Raw genomic sequence first — 22,636 nt, forward strand, 5'->3', positions numbered from 1 at the left:
CAGAGTCATAGGATCTAGACTCCTCTCGCCTGGACCGCAGTGAGCTCTCAGGGTCACTTTCCAGTAGTTACTTTTAGGCCCAGGATGACACTCAGTCTCTTCTTCCCTCCTTTCTGGTAGTCTGGGGAAATCCCCCCATTCTCCTAAATGATTAAGGTTTTTAATAAGCTCTTCCTGGGTTGAATCTCTAGCTTTTCTCTTCCAGAGAAGCAGGCCAGGTGGTCAGTTTGTATCCTCATCTTCTGCAAGTCTAACTCCCTGATCTTGTCATTATAGGAGTTTTGTGGGTCAGAATTACTCACAAGATTCCTTTTGGCCTCCCAGGACACCCTGGCCCAGCCACCCTCCCTTTCGTGTGTAGAGATGAATACACATCAATTTCAGACAGGAACTGGCCTTCTGGATCAGTTGGGCTAGGCCTGGGTAAGTCTAACTGCCTCATGTCATCCTGTTCTTGAAAGGTGGCATGCATAAGGTTGGTTCCCATTTGTATATGAGAGGTTGTAAATGACTCCTGGGAGGGACGCCTCGCCTTGATCAGTGGGCCCTGTCCCATATCCTGATTGGTCAAGGTGCCTCAGGGTCTGTTTATAATTTTCAATTTCCTTCATGAGACTCTCACACCTTTGTATCTCTTTCCTTATTTCATTTTGGTAGTCAGAGAGCTGACTTTTTAAACTTGACACTAAGGCCTGATTAGTGTCAAGCACCCTGCTCCGGGCTAACAACCGATCTTTTGTTCCCTGCACCTCATGCTGAAGTGAATAATTCTCCCTCTGTGAGCATATTCAAGGTGCTTTTCCTTCAGGAGAATAATCTTTCTCTTGTTCATCCCTGCATTTCGCTGCCTCTAATAGTTCAGCTTCTATTTGTTTCACATGCCCTACTAGCTCCTTTCTTCTCTAATTCTGGCCAGTTCCTGAGGACCTGACTATTCCTTCTCTGCATACACTTTCAACCTGAATGCATCTTGGTCTTTGACCAGTAGTGAATTCTGCTGCTTCTGAATATTTACATTCTTCATCAAACTCCTTTTGTGAGTCCATCTCTTTAATGATGGACTGACTATTTTCCCTTTCCAATTCCATAATTTGTTGTTTGAGGGCCATAATGTCATCTAACAAGGCTCTGTTATGTCAAGTCAGGTCATTCAATTGGGAATGCAGGCGATTTACAGTGTCTGCACCCTAAGTGCATGCATTATGCAGTGCAGCAAATTCTATCTGTCTCTGTGCACTGGCTTGCTGTTGTGTTTTCAGCTCCTCCTGTAGTTGCTCACTGAGACTTTCTTGTTGTAAATCAAACGTTCGCTCTACTGCACTTTATCTTCAAGCTGTGTGAGTTCTTTCTGAGCCTGTTTTCAGACCTCAGTCTGCTTGATCACATCAGCCTCACTCTTTTGCACTCGCTCTTCCACTAACTGCAAGCGGAAGCTAATTGCGCCAGCGTTAATAATTCCAAGAAACACCCATCGGGTCCAATGGATTCAATGGGAATGGGGATTTATCCCCCCACCACAACTCAGAATCTGGCGCAAATTGCGCCAAACCAAGTTGTGGTAATGCTAATAGCGTTGGCCGGTATCCTGGTGCAATTAGCGCCATGATACTGCCCAACTCAGGATGAGGTCATATGTCCTTTCCCTGGCATCTCTATGTTAGCAGGGGAACATTTTTCTCATGTCTTGCTTTAAACTGCAAATACTCAAGCAAAGCCGTTTGGTATCATTTTCTGAAACTCCTGTTTTTCATGTTTGTTTGTTTATTTATTTATATAGCGCTTCCGGTCCCTGAGGTAAAAGGGAGCTTGGTACACGGTTACATGGTACATTATATACAGTTTACAATTATACATATATACAGTTTGTACGTAGAAACATAATTACGGTATAGTTAGTAACATCAGCCATGGTAGAGAGACGATGGTAAATGCTAGATTTTGTTCAGTAACCAGCTAATGACCTGTTTCCTAAATGACTGAAAGGACTCGATAAATTTGATGTCGAGAGGTAGGGTGTTCCAAAGTTGAGAGGCAAGGACCGTGAAACTAGATCCTCTAGCTCTTTGTAAGGTAAATCTGGGCACCGTTAGGCATAGTGTGTTGGAAGATCTAGTGATTCTGGCAACAGATTTCAAGGTAAATTTGTTGGTGAGATAAGGAGGGGCTAGATGGTTTATGGCTTTGTATGTGAGACAGATGGTTTTTAGGTAAATTTTTTGTTGTATGAAGAGCCATTTACACGATTTTCTGGTGGAGGAGATGTGCTCTCGCCTGGGGATATTTAGTGCTGCTCGTAGCGCATTATTTTGGAGTACCTGTAGTTTATTCATTATGGATTAGTTTGCGCCTAGGTATAGACTGTTACAATAGTCCAGTTTGGACTGTATAAGAGCCCTGGCCAATGTGAGGCAGTTGTTGGAGGACAGGAACGGTCTGCAGGCCCTGATCAGCTTACCGGTGTAGGCAGTGGCTGAGGCAGTCATGTTGATTTGTTTGGAAAGGTTAGTGTTGGCATCAAGATAAAAGCCAAGGGTTTTCACACTTTTAACAATTGGAATAGTGTTGCCGTCGATGATAATTCTACTGTTGTTGGGGCTGAGTTTCAATAGGTTATTGGGTGAGCCGACCAGGAGAAGTTCAGTTTTCTCATCATTCAGGCAGAGGCCGTGGGTGGCCATCCATGCCTGAATGATGGTAAACATTTTGTTAATCCGGATGACGTCAGCATTTTAGTTGCCTGAGAGGTTCAGGAGCATCCGGGTGTCATCTGCATAATTGGTGTAGGTGACACCCAGATGGTCCATTTTGTCAAAGAGTGGCTTTGTAAATATATTGTACAAAGTGGGCGAAACACATGAGCCTTGTGGGACACCACATGTAATAGGGATAGGGTCAGCTGCCGCTACTGGTGAGAAGACCCTCATGGTTCTGTTAGCCAGGAAGGATTGAATCCACATGACAGCAGAAGCGGAAAAGTGAGCAGCGGAAGATAGTTGGTTGCAGAGGATATTGTGGTCGACAAAGTCGAAGGCTGCTGACAGGTCTAAAAGGAGTATGATGGCGGCGTTACCTTTATCTTTGATTTCATCAATCTGACTTTTGAGGTCAACAAGGGCAGTTTCTGTTCCATGTTGAGGTCTAAAGCCAGATTGGCGTATTCCTAATAGTTGGTTTGTCTCTAGGTAGGCCTGAATTTGCAGGTAGACAACTCTGTCAAGGATTTTTAGCAAGAATGGGACCGTGGTGATGGGTCTATAATTGGTGGGTATGGCCGGATCCAGTGATTGCTTTTTTAGAAGTGGGAGAACCCAAGATTGTTTCAAGTTGTTAGGCAATGAATTATTGGAGAAAGACAGGTTTATTAGTTTGGTGATGAAAGGGGATAGGTCTCTGGCTGCGTCTTTTATAATCTGGGCGGGGCAGCTGTCCCCTTTGCAATTGGATGGTTTTAGAGAGGCTATAATTTTTTGTACTTCTGGTATAGTAAACTTCTTGAATGTAAAGCCTAGATTGGTGTCAGTGGGCGCTGGTGTACTTAAGCTGGTGGATTTGCTACTGGTGAGTTGTTGTTGTTTACACTCTATTTTGGTTTGGAGCCCTGTGATTTTGTTGGCGAGGGTGTTCTGGATACTAGTGCACCAGGGTTTGTCTTTCGTGCAAGTATCTGTAGGTGGATTCGGATTTTCTAATTCCTTCAGTATATTGAAAAGTTCTCTGGTGCAGGATCCTGCCTTGTTTATCCTAACGCTGTAGGCTTCTTTCTTTGTGCGAATTATCTCATTTTTATATAAGGAGGAGATATTAATAAGATTGGTTTTGTTTTCAGCCGAGGGTGTCGCTTTCCAAAGTGTTTCTAGCTTAGCTTTCTTTTTTCTCAATAGTTTGAGTTCGAGGGTATACCAGGAGTTCAAATGAGCTCTAGGTTTTCCTTTGCACAATTTCAGTGGGGCGATGGTGTCGATGGCATTGGCCATGGAAACATTGTAGGTATTGACCAGTAGGTTGAGGTCGACCGTGGCCGGAAGTGCTTTGACCATGAGGAGGACCAAAGGTATTAGGGCTTCAGCAGTGATGTTATGCTTATTCCTTGTGGGACAGGCCAGGAGCAGTAGGGCATTTTTTTTGTATCTGGGTTGTTGATATTGATATCTAAAGAGATGAGATGGTGGTCAGGCCATGCAAGGGTTTGGGGGGCTTTTGTAGGGGAGGACTGGCCGCGAGGCCCTCCTCACCTGCAGCCTTCTCCCCAGGTGAGGACCATGACTCGGTGGGCGTCCCCTCATGCCACCCGGGCCCAGGTGGAGGAGGGTTCACCCGCCGACGACATTGCCCACACGTATCCGTTCCCTGCATATACAAAAATTCAGTTAGGCCTAGAAGCCATCTTGTCTAGCAAAGATGGCGTGAGTTTAGCACACTGTAGCGCGGCCCCCCACCTTTGGAGGGCTTTCCAAGCATCCCTGCCGCCGCAGCACTATGGTAGATCCGCTGCGAGCGCGTTCCCATGAGAAAGCCGGGTATGAGCTAACCCGAGATGCTAACACTGTAACATTTCGTCGTTCACAATGTAACACTGCATCCCGTGTGACCTGGGCCGCGAGGCCAGGGCGACGCAGAAATGAATTCAAGTGGTGATATTAGTGAACTGCTCTTCTTAAACAGAATCTGCAAACTATGAATTAGCCATAAAAGTGAAATGTTTATATGACTTCACATTGTGACTGTACTAATGCTGCTAGATCACAGAGGGAGTATCTTTAAGTCATATGTATACACATGAACCCCTATATGTCGTCTTAAAGTCACCCATAGTGGCAACCGTCAATCTCTGTGGTCCATAACATAGTTCTACCTCATGTACCGTCGAATGTATATAAATACTTAAACACTGTAGTAGATATAATATCATGTAATAAAAAGGTACTCGGACCGAATGTATTGAAGAAATGTGTAACAAAATTGAAATATAAATGTGTGTTTGAAGAAGTATCAAAATAAGGCAAAACATTATAAAAGTTCTGCATTCAAAAGTCAGCAACGTACGAGGAAAAAAACCTTTGTGAATATATGCAAGGCCATTCTCCCTCCCACCCTACGAAGCCTGCCAGATGAAGAAGCTAAGGCATGTGCCGCGCTCCCTCTCCTCCCCCAACCAAGCTGGAGCCGCTTCAGAGAATCAGAGGCCCCAGTACCGCACCCAAGGCCACAGCCCGCCACCTGTGTTATTTACAGCACGGTAATAAACCCACGTCTGAATCCACAGATCTACCAGCACCCTCTCGTAAATCCCATAACCCCCCCCCAGACCACCCCAAGAATCATGACCCCGTGCAAAGACGACCCCCAACGCCGGGACAAGACACAGAGACCCATTTATATAATAACTTCTAACGCAGCAGACAGACATGTATCATTCGGACCAGGCCCCAGAGCCCAGCCCCTCGACCTGAAATACCAGACGTCAGAACACCGGTAAATCCAATAGATGACCACCAGACCCCTCACAAGGTGCATTCCTCCTGTGTTGTATTTCTTTGATTGAAAGATTTACTGTAGCAGTTAGATATGGGGTTTTAAGTAACTGCAATGTGCATGATCTAGGGCACCCAAGTCAGGGAAGGTATTCATCTTTGTCACAGGCTGCCCCAGCGAACCAACACCGCCCGGATGACCTCAAGCCGGCCTGCCAGGCCCAACCCTACCCACGAGGCTGACCAATGACGTCCTCCCACCCGGACCAACCAAGCTGCAGCAACACCTATAGTTAGTCGACGCCACCCAATCCCAATTAACTTGTGCCCCCTATAGTGTGTAGGTTCTGATGACGTTTTTTGTATTAGAAATACGCCTGTCTTTGCTATTGTCAGACAGAGCGCTCTCGGAGGTTGCAGAGTTCTTTGCATGCCATATTCTTTTGATAAACTCCCACTTACGCTCACCCGCACTCTGTCTTGGCCTTATTCCCATTACGGGAGTGTCCATTATTGTCTCCCATTGCGGGGAGGATCGTGCTAACTTGGGGGCGCTTCCTTTCAGTGGTGACCCCGACGTGATATTTCCAAATTATTTTTCATGAACTCCTTTTAACGACCCCCTTTTGGCACGAGAATCTCCGGTCAAAAAGGGAAACGCACGGTGAGCCGGCTCCGGGAAGCTACCCGCCAACGGCGACCGGTACGCTTAGAAGTGCGCACTCAAACTAGAAGGGGTACGGGATCCCGGTTGCAAAATCCCCTTTGAGTACCGCTCGCCGGAGCCGGGGCTGACTGTTGAGCAGAAAGGCAACACCGCCTGGACGGACCCAGTTTCGGAGACTATCGGTTCAAGACGGGCACGTGAGTACCGAGTGCGAGCGATCATAAAGGGAAGGGGAGGGGAACTTGTGAACAGGAGAACGTGGGCAGATAGAGGAGGGAATCACGGGTGTCTACTAAAGACAGGTCTTAAAACTTTCTTTATCTTTTCTTTGCATATGGCCATTAGGAGTAAGAAGTAAGTGAAGAAGTAGAAGTGACGGGAACCTAGCTCCGAAAGGGGGTGGAAGGCGGCGCCGCATAGTGCTATCTAAACTAGTACTGGGAATATATGAAGAAGTAAAAAATAAGTTATTGGTGTCTGGCAAAGGGAGACACTTAGGATACTTTTAGTGATTGCTACTCTTTCTATTTCTTTTGTTTCCGTTCCACGGGGTAAGGGGTGAAAGTGAAAAGGGTATAAGATAAATATACTTGTAGAAGAACTATAAAGTAGGGAGCACATTTGTAGGAGTGGGGATTAAGTAGTGGCACGTACAGACGTGAACACAGTAACCATAGCAGAAAAACAGGCACAGCTGGCCAGGGAGGAAAGGGAGGAAAAAGACGAGGTGTGAGTGGGAAAGTACTGTGAGGGGTGCGCGCACCGTGTGAGTATTGGAGACGAACGGTTGACCGCGAGGTGGTGCCAGAGAGTGTTGGCCATAACTAGTAGTTGATTAGTTGCAAGTGAAATCACATGAGAGTGTATGGGAATGGGAAGGAGATGAGCTATGGTGAGTGAGAAAGGATTTGCGCAGTGAATAAAATTGGGTGATATCTTTGAGACGTCCGCTCTTGTCTGTGCCATAAAGGTATACATACACATATCTACACCTAACTAAAAGTAAAGGAGGTGGACACGGTCGTTGCTAGTGATTTAGAATATGGGGGCAGAGACTCCCTTGTCACATATTTGTACGAGCTTACCGGGATACGCTGAACGAATAAAGAAATACCACGATCAATGGGTAACAGAATTAAAAGGGGAAGGATTGCCCCAGATTTGGCCTGAGGGGGGGTCTTTTGAAAAAAGCGTTCTAGATATGGTACGAACGTGCATTCACCTCAAGTATAAGGGCAAACAGTGGCAAAACAGGAAGGAGATATTAGATCTCTGGAGACTATTTGAGGAAATACCCCCACCCAAAGCTCCGGCACCAAATATTGATCTACCTTCCACCACAGATAACCCATTGATGATTCCAAGAGAGGAGAAGGAACAACTAAATACAGAACAACCTGTAGAGGTGATTAGTTTGTACCCGATATTACATAAACCGGCCCCCGCAGCAGGATATAGTGATCCTACTTATGTGCCTCCCCCTACAACTACTACACCCCTAAGACCAACAGCCCCCCCACCATACGAAAGCACTAGAGAGCGTGCCCAGACAAGCACGCAAAGAGGGGACATAGAAAAGCTAACGAGCGATTTAGAATCGAGGCTCTCGATAGCAAAGGATGAACTCTCAAGAATAAAAGACATATGTGAGCGTACAGCAGGCACTCCCACTCGATCAGGACGTGTATCCAGAACATCAAGTGAAAGTAGACAAATTGAGGAAGGATGGAAAAAGGGTGAAATATTGTTCAGAATTGAGGAAGAACCGACAAGAATAATACAGGTGGAAACACCAGAGGGGAGCATCGGTGATGTATCACGGCAGACAGGGATCAGAGAGGACCTGCTATGTGATGTCCGAGGCGAAATAGGTGAGAGTGATAGGTTGAGCATGGCAGTAGGAGGGGAAAGCGAGGAGCTGGACGGTGCATGCTCGCTAGGAACAATAGATGACGAGTGGATGGGACGACTAAGGAATAGAGTGGGGAGGATGGCGTCATTGGGGTCAGCGACGACCAAAGTGGGTGAGGGCGCAACGTTAAAAGGAAAATTACAACTTCCACTAATACACAGAGGGGGAGGAAGACCAAACTATATACCCTGGGCCCAGATGGATAAAGCTAATTTGATGAAGTTACTGCCCCCGTTGTCCGGAGGGGCGAGCAAGTGGATATATGCATTCGAGAAACATACTGCCGGCATACCGCTGGCAGTAGGCGATGTGAAAAGCCTACTAGTATCAGCAGTAGGAGATCAAGCAGACAGGGTATGGGTTAAGGCTGGTTTCCCGGCAGTGACATTAGATTGTGACCGTCATGATGGAGCGTCTTTTAATACAGTGCGGGCACGGGTTTGGGATGCGCTGCGGGAGACGTTCCCAGATACTCCAGACTTACAGTCAGTAATGCAGTGTACAATGAATGACGGGGAAGATGCTATGGATTACATTCTCCGGGTGCAGGAGATGTGGAGAGCGGAAACGGGCACACCCTGGCACCAATCCACATCTCTATTTTATTTTATCATTAAGAGAGGGCTCCCAAAAGAGGTGCAGAAGGCACTCGATAAAATAGCGGGCATTGAAGCAAAGGGGTGGCCAGAGATCCAAAGTATAATAGTGCACCATTGCAAAAGGATAAAAGAGAGAGAGAGGGAAGTAGCACAGAAAAGGTTGGCAGACGAGGCAAAGTTGGTACAATCAAAACTGGTGAAAGTTGCAGCAGCAGTAGCAGGGCTCCCACTCATGAGGGAGGGAGACGAAGGGGAGGAGGGGCAGATAGCAATACAAGGGAGAATAGCAGCTAATTGGGCCGGACAAGGCCAGCGACAGTGGAGCGAGCAAGAGCAGAACGGAGGTTTAGCGTGGCAAGAGTGGGCCCCACGAGGGGGAAGAGGTGGGTACAGGGGCCGAAGAGGAGGACAAGGGTATGGAGGAATGGGAGGAAATGGGTGGCAGGGTCCCAGAGGTCCACAGGGGAGCTGCTGGAATTGTGGGAGATGGGGACATTACTCAAGGGAGTGCAGAAGCAGACAAAACAACGGGTTTCAGGAGACAGAGCAGTACGTCACCCCCACCCAGGAAGCCCATACGGCCTCCCCATGGGACAATACCAGCAACCAGAAAATGCAGGACAAAGAAGTAACGCACAACTACACGGACATCAGTACAGAACACAAAACCACCCACAGAGTAATGACAATATACAATACACGCCAGGTAACACTTTCGCCACAGTAGCTAATGGAGCGCCTGCCCCCGCACCTTATAGCGGCGTGTCAGTAGTTTCGGGGAACATTTTTGATCAAGGGGGGGCAATGAGACACCCCGCATAGGACAGCCCACAGAGAGCACTTGCGTGTCCGGTACTATCTACGACCCACAATGCATCAGAGGAACCATTGATAGGAGCGCAGATAGGAGACAAGCAATTCATATTCATGGTGGATTCGGGAGCGGAAAAATCATGTATTAAAGAGGGCCGGTTCCCGTTATCTAATAAAACTTTAGAGACGCAGGGGTTCTCTGGGGCTGTAATTGAAGTTCCTTACACAGAGGCATTGGATGTGACAGTGGGGGGTAAAACAGTGAAAGCACCCTTACTGTATTATGAACGCTCGCCCATTAATTTGCTGGGGAGAGATCTCTTAAGCAAACTAAATATGACAATATCATTCACAGAAAGTGGTATCGTATGTTCAACACCTGGCATATGTCCCCTCCGCATAATGGCAGTAATACATGGCCACACAATCATGCAGGAGATCAGAGGGTTACCAAGAAACGAGGAGATGTTTATTGAGGGCATGAGAACATTGGCTCTTATAGTACCAGAACTAAAAAGGATGGATTGGAGGATCCCAGCCGAATTCCTTTTCCGCCCCATAGCGAGCCCCGATACAGCTCCCGGGTCAGTGCTATCGTTGGATTTACACGCAGTACACGTGTCAGCAAACAGAATATGTGTGATTGGCATTGACATGGAAGGATGCGAGTGGCGGACAGTACTGTGTACAAATGCAAATATCCCACTGCGGGAGCTATCGGACGAGGAGCTATTTTCCGACACTGAGACAGATGGCGAAATAGTGATGGAACTAGCAATGCCGTGCGACATTGTAGTTACAGCCAGAAAAACTCAAGTTGAATTAATGGCAGTAGTAGGAGCACCACATGCATTTTTTGATGACGACATGAGGTTAGTACCCACTAACATATGGACAAATGGCCCCCATGATGTGGGGTTATTACATGGGGTTCAGCCTGTGGTAATAAAACTGAAACAGGGAGCAATTCTACCCCGGGTAAAACAATATCCATTGTCACGCGAAGCAGAAGAAGGGATCAGAGAGACAATAGATGCACTGCTAGCGCAAGGAATAATAGTGCCCTCAAACTCCCCATGTAACACATGCATTTACCCGATTAAAAAGGCGAAGGGAGGTTCATGGAGGATGATACAAGATTTACGCCCACTCAATGATGTGATTCAGAAGGAGTTCCCTTTAGTCCCGAACCCGGCGACAATACTATGCAATATTCCAAAGACAGCGTCCCACTTCACGGTCATTGACTTGAAAAATGCATTTTTCTCGATTCCCTTAGCAGAAGAGAGCAGGTACTTAACAGCGTTTACACTAGGGGGGAGGAGGTTCGAACATTGCAGACTACCACAAGGATATTGCGAGAGCCCAAGCATATTCAACAGGATACTACATGAAGATCTGGGGAACTTGTCTGTAGAAAGCACGGTGATTCAGTACGTTGATGATTTATTGGTTTGTGCACAAACTGAGGAAGAGTGTAGAAAGGATTCAATAACACTCCTGATATTATTGGCCAATAAAGGGTACAAAGTGGACAAGGGCAAGTTACAATACTGCCTGACAGAGGTCCTATATTTGGGACAGCTGATATCAAAGGATGGCAAGCGGATCATACCAGACAGAGCACAGGCGATTAGAGCAGTTGGGGAGCCCAAAACAGTAAAAGAGATGCAGAAATTCCTGGGTATGTGCAACTACTGCCGAGCATGGATATTGGATTATGCAGCATACACAAGGCCCTTATTACAGGCACTCAAAGAAGCCCAGCAGGAAAACAAACACATAGAATGGACAGAAGAAATGAACACATCATTTAACTCACTGAAAGAGCTGATATCAAGCGCTCCAGTACTGGCAAATCCAGATTATGGGCGCGAATTCTTCCTATTTTCGCACTGCAAAGGAACACTGATGACAGCAGGGCTGACACAAAAGACATCGTTAGGGCACAAGCCACTGGCTTACTATAGTGGCACTCTAGATGCAGTAATGCAAGGTCATTTCGCGTGCGAGCAATCACTAGCTGCAGCCGCGTTCGCCATTGAAAAAAGTGCCACGATAGTAATGGGCTGTCCTGTGACACTATTTGTGGAACACTCACTCTTTGCAATATTAGAGCGATCAAAGAGCACATTGACAACACAACGCGCCACAGCATATGAAATAATATTGTCCAGTGCAAACATCCATATAGTAAGATGCAAAACAGTGAACCCAGCCACATTCATCACAGAGGCGTGCACCATAGAAGACATGCAGAACCACAACTGTGCAACATACACAGGTGACGAAGGTCAGGACCAGGTGATTTTTGAGAATGCCCTCAACGAAGGAGAGGTGTATTTCGTGGACGGGTCAGCCTCAATAGACATGGAGACAGGAGAGAAACATGTGGGTATGGCAGTGGTACGATTAGAGGAAGGTGAATACGAAACACTAGTGCAACACCGCCTCCCATCACACTATTCAGCCCAAGCAGCCGAACTAATAGCACTAATAGAAGCATTGCATGCAGCTAAGGGATGCGCAGTGACAATATATACAGACTCAGCATACATGACAACAACAGTACACGGAGGGCTGGCACGGTGGGGGCGGAGAGGGTTTCGACGAGCAGATGGAACACCGGTTCAGCATGCAGAATTATTGAAAGAACTGATTGAGGCCCTGCAAGAACCCACGGCAGTGGCCATCGTAAAATGCCAAGCCCACACTACAAATACAGATCTTATATCTTTGGGGAACGCGGCAGCAGACGCCGCCGCCAAAGAAGCTTCATATTTTCAGAAAGGTGAGGTAGGAGAGTACATGTTACACCACACAGCAAGCCAAGAGGTCCCCACAGGATACAACATGATGCCTACACAATAAATAATAGAGCTGCAAGAGGGAGCAAGTGCAGAAGAGAAATTGCTGTGGAATAAGAGGGGATGCAGCAAATCGCCGACGGATTTATTGTGGCGACAAGAAAGTTCAGGAAAAGCAGTGATGCCAGTCACATTGTTAGAAATAGCATTTCAACAACTACACTTCCCCGCACATAACGCAAAACAACACATAATGGCGGAGATACAAGAAGATTGGTTTGCACCTTGCCTCCAGGAACACATCACAAGGCTGGCATTGGAATGCACGACATGTCAAATTTATAACTCGGGTATGACATTGCGCACACTAAGGGGTACGATACCAAAACCAAATGGCCCATTTAGAGAGCTCCACATCGATTATGTAGACATGGGAGAAAGATGTAATGGGGCCCGCTACATGATTGTGGTTGTATGTCCATTTTCAAGGTGGGTGGAGGCAGGTCCTTGTGCGCGTCCTGATGCGAAGGGCGCCGCAAAGTTCCTAGTACGGGAAGTATTCCCGCGCTGGGGAATTTGCGAAGTTATTCGCTCAGACAATGGCACACATTTTGTTAATGAACTGTTCAAAGAAGTGACTACGTTATTGGGAATAAAGCACAAATTATGCTCGATTTATCATCCTCAAAGTAATGGCGTAGTGGAAAAGATGAACGGCCTGTTAAAAAGCAGATTGTCAAAACTGTGTTTTTCCCTTAAAAAGACCTGGATGTACTGCCTACCCTTGGCCCTGTTCGAATTGCGCAATCAGCCAAGTAAAGACCACCATTTGTCCCCGCATGAGATCGTCACGGGAAGGAGAATGCACACAGCGCACTCGCCTCTCCGTGAACGTTCTGATGCACACAGAAGCGCAGCGATATTGGGAGAGGAGTTCACAGAGTACTTGAAAAAACTAACACGGGCAGCACGCATTATAGCGAAGCAACTCGCCCCCCCCTCTACAAGAGAGGAGGGGAATACAACAGAACGGGTACCACTGCCTGACAAACAATTACAGCTAATGCCAGGTGACTTTATATATGTCAGAAGTTTTGTGCGAAGGTGGAATGCGCCACGTTTCCTTGGCCCTTATGAGGTAGTGTTTTGCACGCCCACAGCAGTAAAGGTGAAGGGCCTAAGATACTGGGTGCATTTGACAGACGTACGCAGAGCCTATAGCGCCGTGGAAGGTGAGGTGCAGGACGAGGCACAGGCAACAGCAGACAGTGGTGTTATGGAGAATGAGTAAAGGTGATTTTGTGTATGTGCAGCGATTGACAATGAATGCAACTGATCACATGGCATTCGTACGGAAAAAGAAAAACCTTGTTCTCTCATTTCTTGAAATTTTTCTTTCTTTTGAAGAAGATTTTATATATATTGTACAATGATCTAAACGTATTGATTGCAAATACCCTTGTCTGTGGAAACAAACCCTTCCCCTACCCACGTCCATGCTTTATGGAAAAAAAAAAAAAAAAAAAGTTAATAACGTCCGGGAAATGTTTACATGTCTGTACTTAATGCACTTTTGTATCTCAAACAGGAATTACCATGGCATCTAATGGGCAGCCTGCAACTAATAGATTTGTTAGGATTAGAGAAGTGTTGATAGATAGACTTACATATTCATACGAATGCGGATTGTCAATTTGTGTTATTATATTTTTCCTATCAATGTTTTGCCTGGTGACGTATTGGTTTATAGCGTTCATCTCTATCGAGATGACCGAGGGGGGAGGGGGGAGTAACATTACCCGAGCTCTGGGGAGCAATACAACTACAAGTGTAAATATAAAAGAAGGTGATTTTTTACTATGGGATGGATCACACTTTGTATGGGGTTACTACACTGAACCACCAACTGTCGCCCTGTCAAACTCAAGAGGTATACAAACAGAGATGGAAAACAACACAATGTCCACACCTGAAATGTATAGCAGCCCCACTACCCTCCCCACCCCATTAGAAGAAAGTGATTTGTTGTTTATTGAGGAAGATGGGAATGTTATAACTATGACAGAACCTAAGGAAACATATCAGAAGTTTGACAAGGGGGGTGGGGAGGAGGAAGGGGGGCCCATTTTTTCATTTACCAAAAGCAGACGTAGGAGAAGCAAGGATAGTAGGCGGAAAAGAGAGACAAGCAGGAGGGGGTATGATGAGTACTATGGGTTAGGCTTAGACAAAATGGAAGACCCCCGGCACCCCCACCAAGCAAATAAATGGTATGCTGATATGAGTGCCACAGCCAAACAAACGACTAATGAGAGCTGTTATGTCTGCTCGCTTATTCCCCATGCATCAGGCACACCTAAAGTGTTGTTGCCCAGAGAATTGCCCATTGTAGATGCCCAGTGTCTCCTTCATCTCACGCTATGCCGAATAAAAAACACCTTCCAGGCACACGACGTCACTTTCAAGATTATACAGACGGAAAAAACGTGCTATCCAAAAGCAGCTGGAGTGGTATGTCTCAAAGAACCATTTTTTGCGATACAAGGGACACTATTTTCTGAAAACAAATGGAAAGATGAAGAAGTACTGTGCAAAGCGGAAGCACTGAGAGGTGTCCAACCAGCCAGGATGCGATGGATAGAAGAAACATGCACACCAGTATGGAAGGAGCACATTTCCAAACTGACATGGGTAACAGCAATGGAGAAACCCTTCAAACTACAAAGTGAGATCAAGAACGAACTATGTTTTAAGGGAGAAGGAAAAGTGGCAATAGGGACGAATAAAAGCTGCAACAAGACTCTCACCATCCCAGACATGAGAAAAGGAACAGCCGCATTAATGGACACATACTGGGTATGTGGGAACCAGGCCTACTTGCACCTTCCCCAGGCATGGAGCGGCAGCTGCTCGATGGCCACACTGCACTCGGCCCTAATGGTGATTCCAGAAAGCCACGTTGATGAAAATAAAAGGACGCCAGGGAACATGCACCAGGGTGCGGTTCCTCCTACTGCAAAATCACACCTCTATGTCCTGTCCTCCGGAGGGAAGGGAGAAGAGCTATCACGGAACAGACGGGCATCAAATTACATATCCCAAGCTTCATCCGATTTATTGGCACAGATCCCAGACAGGTACCGACTGTTCAGCTCTGTAGAAACATTCTTTGCCTCGCTGATCTCAAGTGTCCAAGCAAGGGCAAATGCAAAATGGCTCCAGATAACACGGTGGGAACTAATTCAGTTAGCCAATGACACTGAAGAAGGGTTCAACATAATAAAAGTAGAACTGCGAGCTCTACGTCTGATGACCATGCAGAACAGGTATGTTCTGGACCTGCTGACTGCGATGGACGGAGGTGTTTGCCGAAAAATAGGAAGTGCCTGCTGCACTTTCGTACCTTCTGAAGACGCGGAGAATGGTTCCTTATCCCACGTGATCGAAGCAGTACACAATCTGGGAGAGAAGATGAAGATGGAAGGTGGAGCAGAAGCCAGCACGTGGTTCGACAATATCTTCTCCTGGGTTCCCTCTTGGCTTGGAATGACAATTAAATTTCTGGTACCAGCTGTGGTGTTTCTCCTCGTGGCGTTCTGCCTGTGCCAGGTGGGCCTCCGATGTTGTGCAAATGCGGTCCCTAACGGCGCAATGATGATGGTGACAATGGGCAACTCTGGTGGTACAATGAGGGCGACACAAGAAGTACATGTACAGACAGGAGCAGATAACACTCCCAGGTACCAGTTAGTGCCTATGTACCGTGACAAGTACATAGTAGACAAACTATGGCACACCACTATCAAAGAACCCCGAGATGTGGAACTGGAATGGTATGAGGAGGTCTGGGTAGACTTGGAAGAAAGTGGTGACTGTATATATTTAACATGTACACCAGACGAGTATGCTAGAAGAGGTGAGAGCTTGAGGGGAGTATGTAGGGCATGGATGCCTAGAAAAGGAACACCTGCATGGGATGACGCAGTGATAGAGGAACAAGAATGTAGAAGATTGGAAGAGCTAAAGAATTCGTTACTTTAGTAACGAAAGGGGGGAAATGTAGGGGAGGACTGGCCGCGAGGCCCTCCTCACCTGCAGCCTTCTCCCCAGGTGAGGACCATGACTCGGTGGGCGTCCCCTCATGCCACCCGGGCCCAGGTGGAGGAGGGTTCACCCGCCGACGACATTGCCCACACGTATCCGTTCCCTGCATATACAAAAATTCAGTTAGGCCTAGAAGCCATCTTGTCTAGCAAAGATGGCGTGAGTTTAGCACACTGTAGCGCGGCCCCCCACCTTTGGAGGGCTTTCCAAGCATCCCTGCCGCCGCAGCACTATGGTAGATCCGCTGCGAGCGCGTTCCCATGAGAAAGCCGGGTATGAGCTAACCCGAGATGCTAACACTGTAACATTTCGTCGTTCACAATGTAATACTGCATCCCGTGTGACCTGGGCCGCGAGGCCAGGGCGACGCAGAAATGAATTCAAGTGGTGATATTAGTGAACTGCTCTTCTTAAACAGAATCTGCAAACTATGAATTAGCCGTAAAAGTGAAATGTTTATATGACTTCACATTGTGACTGTACTAATGCTGCTAGATCACAGAGGGAGTATCTTTAAGTCATATGTATACACATGAACCCCTATATGTCGTCTTAAAGTCACCCATAGTGGCAACCGTCAATCTCTGTGGTCCATAACATAGTTCTACCTCATGTACCGTCGAATGTATATAAATACTTAAACACTGTAGTAGATATAATATCATGTAATAAAAAGGTACTCGGACCGAATGTATTGAAGAAATGTGTAACAAAATTGAAATATAAATGTGTGTTTGAAGAAGTATCAAAATAAGGCAAAACATTATAAAAGTTCTGCATTCAAAAGTCAGCAACGTACGAGGAAAAAAACCTTTGTGAATATATGCAAGGCCATTCTCCCTCCCACCCTACGAAGCCTGCCAGATGAAGAAGCTAAGGCATGTGCCGCGCTCCCTCTCCTCCCCCAACCAAGCTGGAGCCGCTTCAGAGAATCAGAGGCCCCAGTACCGCACCCAAGGCCACAGCCCGCCACCTGTGTTATTTACAGCACGGTAATAAACCCACGTCTGAATCCACAGATCTACCAGCACCCTCTCGTAAATCCCATAACCCCCCCCCAGACCACCCCAAGAATCATGACCCCGTGCAAAGACGACCCCCAACGCCGGGACAAGACACAGAGACCCATTTATATAATAACTTCTAACGCAGCAGACAGACATGTATCATTCGGACCAGGCCCCAGAGCCCAGCCCCTCGACCTGAAATACCAGACGTCAGAACACCGGTAAATCCAATAGATGACCACCAGACCCCTCACAAGGTGCATTCCTCCTGTGTTGTATTTCTTTGATTGAAAGATTTACTGTAGCAGTTAGATATGGGGTTTTAAGTAACTGCAATGTGCATGATCTAGGGCACCCAAGTCAGGGAAGGTATTCATCTTTGTCACAGGCTGCCCCAGCGAACCAACACCGCCCGGATGACCTCAAGCCGGCCTGCCAGGCCCAACCCTACCCACGAGGCTGACCAGTGACGTCCTCCCACCCGGACCAACCAAGCTGCAGCAACACCTATAGTTAGTCGACGCCACCCAATCCCAATTAACTTGTGCCCCCTATAGTGTGTAGGTTCTGATGACGTTTTTTGTATTAGAAATACGCCTGTCTTTGCTATTGTCAGACAGAGCGCTCTCGGAGGTTGCAGAGTTCTTTGCATGCCATATTCTTTTGATAAACTCCCACTTACGCTCACCCGCACTCTGTCTTGGCCTTATTCCCATTACGGGAGTGTCCATTATTGTCTCCCATTGCGGGGAGGATCGTGCTAACTTGGGGGCGCTTCCTTTCACTTTGCAGGTCATACCGCAATTGAGAGCAGCTACCCAGTCGATGATTCTACCTTTCTGTTGAGTAGGTAGAGCGCTAAGTTGTTTGAAGCCATGCTCAGCTAGAGCGTTAGCTAAGGAGGAGGCTGGGGAGTCATTAGGGTCATTGAAACCAAGGTTAAAATCTCTGAGGATGATCATTTGTGCTGATGGCTTAGAGTTCTCAGCTATTAGAGAGGTGATGTCTTCCTCAAAGGCTCCAGGATGACCTAGGGGTCTATATATTAAGTTTATGGAGATAGTGCTATTGGGAGAGGTTTGCAACTTGATTGTAAGGTGCTCATAGGATTTTAGTGGAGAGGAAGTGATTGCTCTGAGGTCTAAAGAGGATTTAAAGATGATAGTTACACCTCCTCCCCAAGCATTGGGTATGTCGGCTCTGAGGATGGAGTATTTGTCGGGAATAGCTAAGGTTAAGTACGGTCCTGCTGCCTCATGTAGCCAAGTTTCTGTTATGGCGAGGAAGTCAAGATTGTTAGTCAAGATGAGGTCAGCAATTTCTGTGGGATGGGCAAAGAGGGACCTGACATTTAGTAGTGCTCCTTTTAGGGGGATTGATTTAGGCTTGTTAGAAGCTGTATCATTTGTCTTAGTCTTGGTGTGGGGTTTGACAAGAAGCTTACTGGTCATGAGGGGGAGTCTGGTGCCTAGTCTATTGTTCCAGGCTGTGAGGTTAGGGTTGACTGTGAATGTGCTTCCTGGGTTTGATGTGGTTGGGCTTAATACTAGGATAGGTGCCCTCCATCACGCATGGAATACTTGGTTTAGGGTGACACAGTCTACTATCGGAGATAGTGTTGGTTAGTATGTTAGCTGGACAGTCACTATCTTTGGTGGTATAGTTTTGGAGGTAGCTAGGTGGGAAGAGTGACCTAGTGGGCAGGAAGGGTGTGGGACAGGGGATGGGGGATTGTCTCAGGCAACCAAGTTTGGCAAGGACATTGCTGAAAGCTATATAGTTATTGCCGCTGCAAGGTAAACTATCTTCCATGACACAGGAAGGGTACATGATGAGTGTGAGCCAGGTGAGCATGGTCTTGGTTAAAGGTGAGATCTAAGGCTGGGTAGGCCGGATTGACAAGGGCTGAAGATGCCCGCCACTGGGCAAGTTCAACTTTAGCTAGGTATACGCAAATAGGCAAGTTCAACTTTGGCTGGGTACACTCTAATAGGCAAGATCAACTTTGGCTGGGTACACGCAGATAGGCAAGTTCGACTAATAGGCAGAATCTGCATTGGTCGAGGAGAACACAGATGGTGGTATATACATACTACGGTGGCTATATCTCAGGTGCATGAGCCTGGATAACCCAGAGGAAAGGAGTCATATAGCAATACTGCAGGGGGCATGATAAGGCATGAATTTAGGTTCAATGCAGCTGGTCTCTAAACACAGTGGGCACATAAGCACTATAATATAGAGGAGGCGTAAGATTGAGATGCACAGTAGGTAGGTATCAAGGAACAGTGATAGATAAGAGACCTAGTGTATCAAGGGTCTAAATAACACAATGCGTAGGGATCAGAGTGCATGGATTCAAACAGAGTGGAACTTAGGTCAGTGAAACAAGCGGTAAAAACAGTGACATGGTAGCGGAGGGCGCAAGGCTGTAATGTTAGATGGCAGCACGCTTACCAGTCAGAGTCCTTCTGACCGACCCACCTGTAACCAGGGTCCTCAATGTTATCTTTTCATTGTCTGATATATGCCTGCATTTACTGTAAAAAGGGACCTTTGAATTTCTTCTGCCACTTGTGAATTCAAATGCTGCTTTTCCTTTTGTAATGACAGGTAGGTCTTTTTCACACTGTCCTTCCTTGTGTTACTTGCAGAAACTCCACAGTCTGCCTTAATAGGCCTGTTTCCAGTGTGAAGGTTTTGTTATAAATGCTGGCAGGTCATTTTATTTCAGTAGACCCTTCTGTTCCGTTGGTTTGTGGCCTTTGAGTACACCCCACAGACCCTGCCAGTACACGTGGCCATCAGCTGACATGGAAGGGAGCAGGAAATTCTGTGGAGGCAGGATGGACACAGACCCACAGGAGGTACCTTCCAGTCTGTGTGAGGGGCTCACCAGGAGCTGGGGCAGGACACCGCCAGGCCCACCATCACCAGTGCACCCTGTCATGCGCAATGTCTCAGCTGCCCCAGCCGAGGACAGCATGGGTTGTCCCATGCACAACCTCCTCCGACTCCAGCCACATTGGACCAGTGGAGTACCCCAGTGGGGAGGGAGGCACTGCCTTACCGACAGCAACGACGGCTCCCACCACCCTGATCCCCACAACACTGTAGGATGCTTCTCCAACTTCCGGGGAAAACGACTCCTCTCCACCTCATGGGTTGCGAAAACCCAACTTCAATCAACAGGAGGTGGAGTTCCTGGGGGCAGAGGTGCTTGTCCAATATCAGCACCTCACTGGTTGCAGCTCACTGCACACCAAAGTGGAAGGCCCATCAGATTGCTTGGGGTGTACCAGCGCAACACCAAAGAAGTGATAAATGACCTGGGATGACCTTGTGTGACCCCTGGCATGAAGGCACAGACGTTACTAGGGGTGGGGCCAGAGGATTCATCCTGCGTATCAGCCCCCTGGAACTCTGGGTCCTATGTTGGATTTTCCCAGAGGACTACCACAGCGTCCTCTGGACTGACAGGCAGTAGCATGTGTCCAGTAGGTGTCCCCTGCATCATTGTCCACTACAGCCTGCCAATGTGCCTGATATGCCTATCATTCCCCAGGTATTTGTGCCATAAGCATGTCCTCTGAACACCCAACGCAGGGTAGACTTAGCTTGGTGTCCGCATATGCAAATGTGGCTGATGTCTGTTGGCCGTGTGGACGTGATGTGTGCACCACATGTATGTGCTGTATGTCCGTTGGTGTGTGCATTTTCTCATGTATCCCTTTCTCCTCTCTTGCAGCCTCTGTTTCCAGTAACCCCATGTTCAAAGACCACAGCCGTGTGTCAGCGCTACGACCTACCTGCCAGGTGGAACACAAGGAGTGTGGTGAAGGTGGTGTTGACAGAGTTGCTGGCCCAGGTGTGGCATAAAGAGGCACAGGAGTGACAGCAGACAGGATATGCAGGTACATGGACAGGATATACTGTATCCCTGTCTGCTGTGGCTCATGTGCTTTGACATGCTCGATCTGCCCTCTCTCTCTATGTCTGTGTGTCCTACAGCCAGCTGGCTGAGGCCAGCTCCATGTCCCGTGTCCTTGTCTTTAACAGTGCCAGAAGTAGTCAGAGACAGAGGATGAGGTGTATTACAGTTTTTATTTTTAGTTTTTTTTATTGCTTTAGCTGAAATGTTTCCAACTTTACAATATTTATATACACAAAAATCAAGTATTAAAATAAATGTTTACATTCAATCAATAAAATTATACTTCATGATACATATTTATCAGCAACATTTAAAACATATCATATTTCTTACAAATTTAAGTAAGACGTACAGTTTTTTTTTAAAAAAGGAAAAGGTTACAAGAAGGAAGAACAAGGAAACAAATTATGGTTATCACTGTATGATAATCCTTTATCATTAAACAGAATCAGGACTCTTCCAATTTCAGGGCATGTAGGAACCTTACTGCAGCATTTCTCACACATGAGAGATACCCACTATGGATCATCAACCATAATATGTCAGAGTCAATGGGCCTCATTACACGGAAGGCGGTAGACCATGGCGCTATTAGCGCCATGGTCGCCGCCGGTACCTTATCGGGTCCGCCTTGGTGGATGGCGGAATTAGCGCCATATTCCAAGGTGTGTGGGGACGCTAATTCCGCCATCCACCATTGCCCCTTCACCATTGCCAGTTAGCCCCATAGGGCTCCATGTTAATGGTGAAGGTGCTAATTACGGTACCGCAAATTGCGGTACCGTAATTAGCACCAAGGTCCCTTTGCGGGTCCCGTACTTAACGCCTGTAAAAACCAGGCGTTAAGGGAGGACCCACAAAGGGACCTCGTAGTAAGGCGGTAAGGGTTTACCGGTACCGGTACCCTTACCGGTACCGGTAAACCCTTACCGCCTTCCATGTAATGAGGCCCAATAACTCTATAGGCTTTTAGAATGTGTTTGAAATAATGTACCCTTAACCCCAGTAGGCTAGCACATTCTGTCAGTACATTTTTCAGGGTCTGTTTTTCAGTCGGAGACCTACAAAACCTACATACATTCGCATTCTGATTGTTTTACATTTGGCCATTATATCTTTCATGGGCCATAGGTTGAATCGGATTCGCATAAATGAATTCCTGAATATATAACTTTCAGCAGTTCCATATCTTTTAACTTGCTGAAAAGAGATTTATTAACAAAAAGAAAAATGCCTACCTTTCCCTATTTCTAACGGGGTTGTCCCTAAAAGGAAAACAAACCTCAGGTTCACGTCATCAGAATGTCCAAATAAATGTCCAA

Source organism: Ambystoma mexicanum, chromosome 5p (assembly GCF_040938575.1).
Source record: "Ambystoma mexicanum isolate Mex_15411 chromosome 5p, UKY_AmexF1_1, whole genome shotgun sequence".
Taxonomy (NCBI): domain Eukaryota; kingdom Metazoa; phylum Chordata; class Amphibia; order Caudata; family Ambystomatidae; genus Ambystoma; species Ambystoma mexicanum.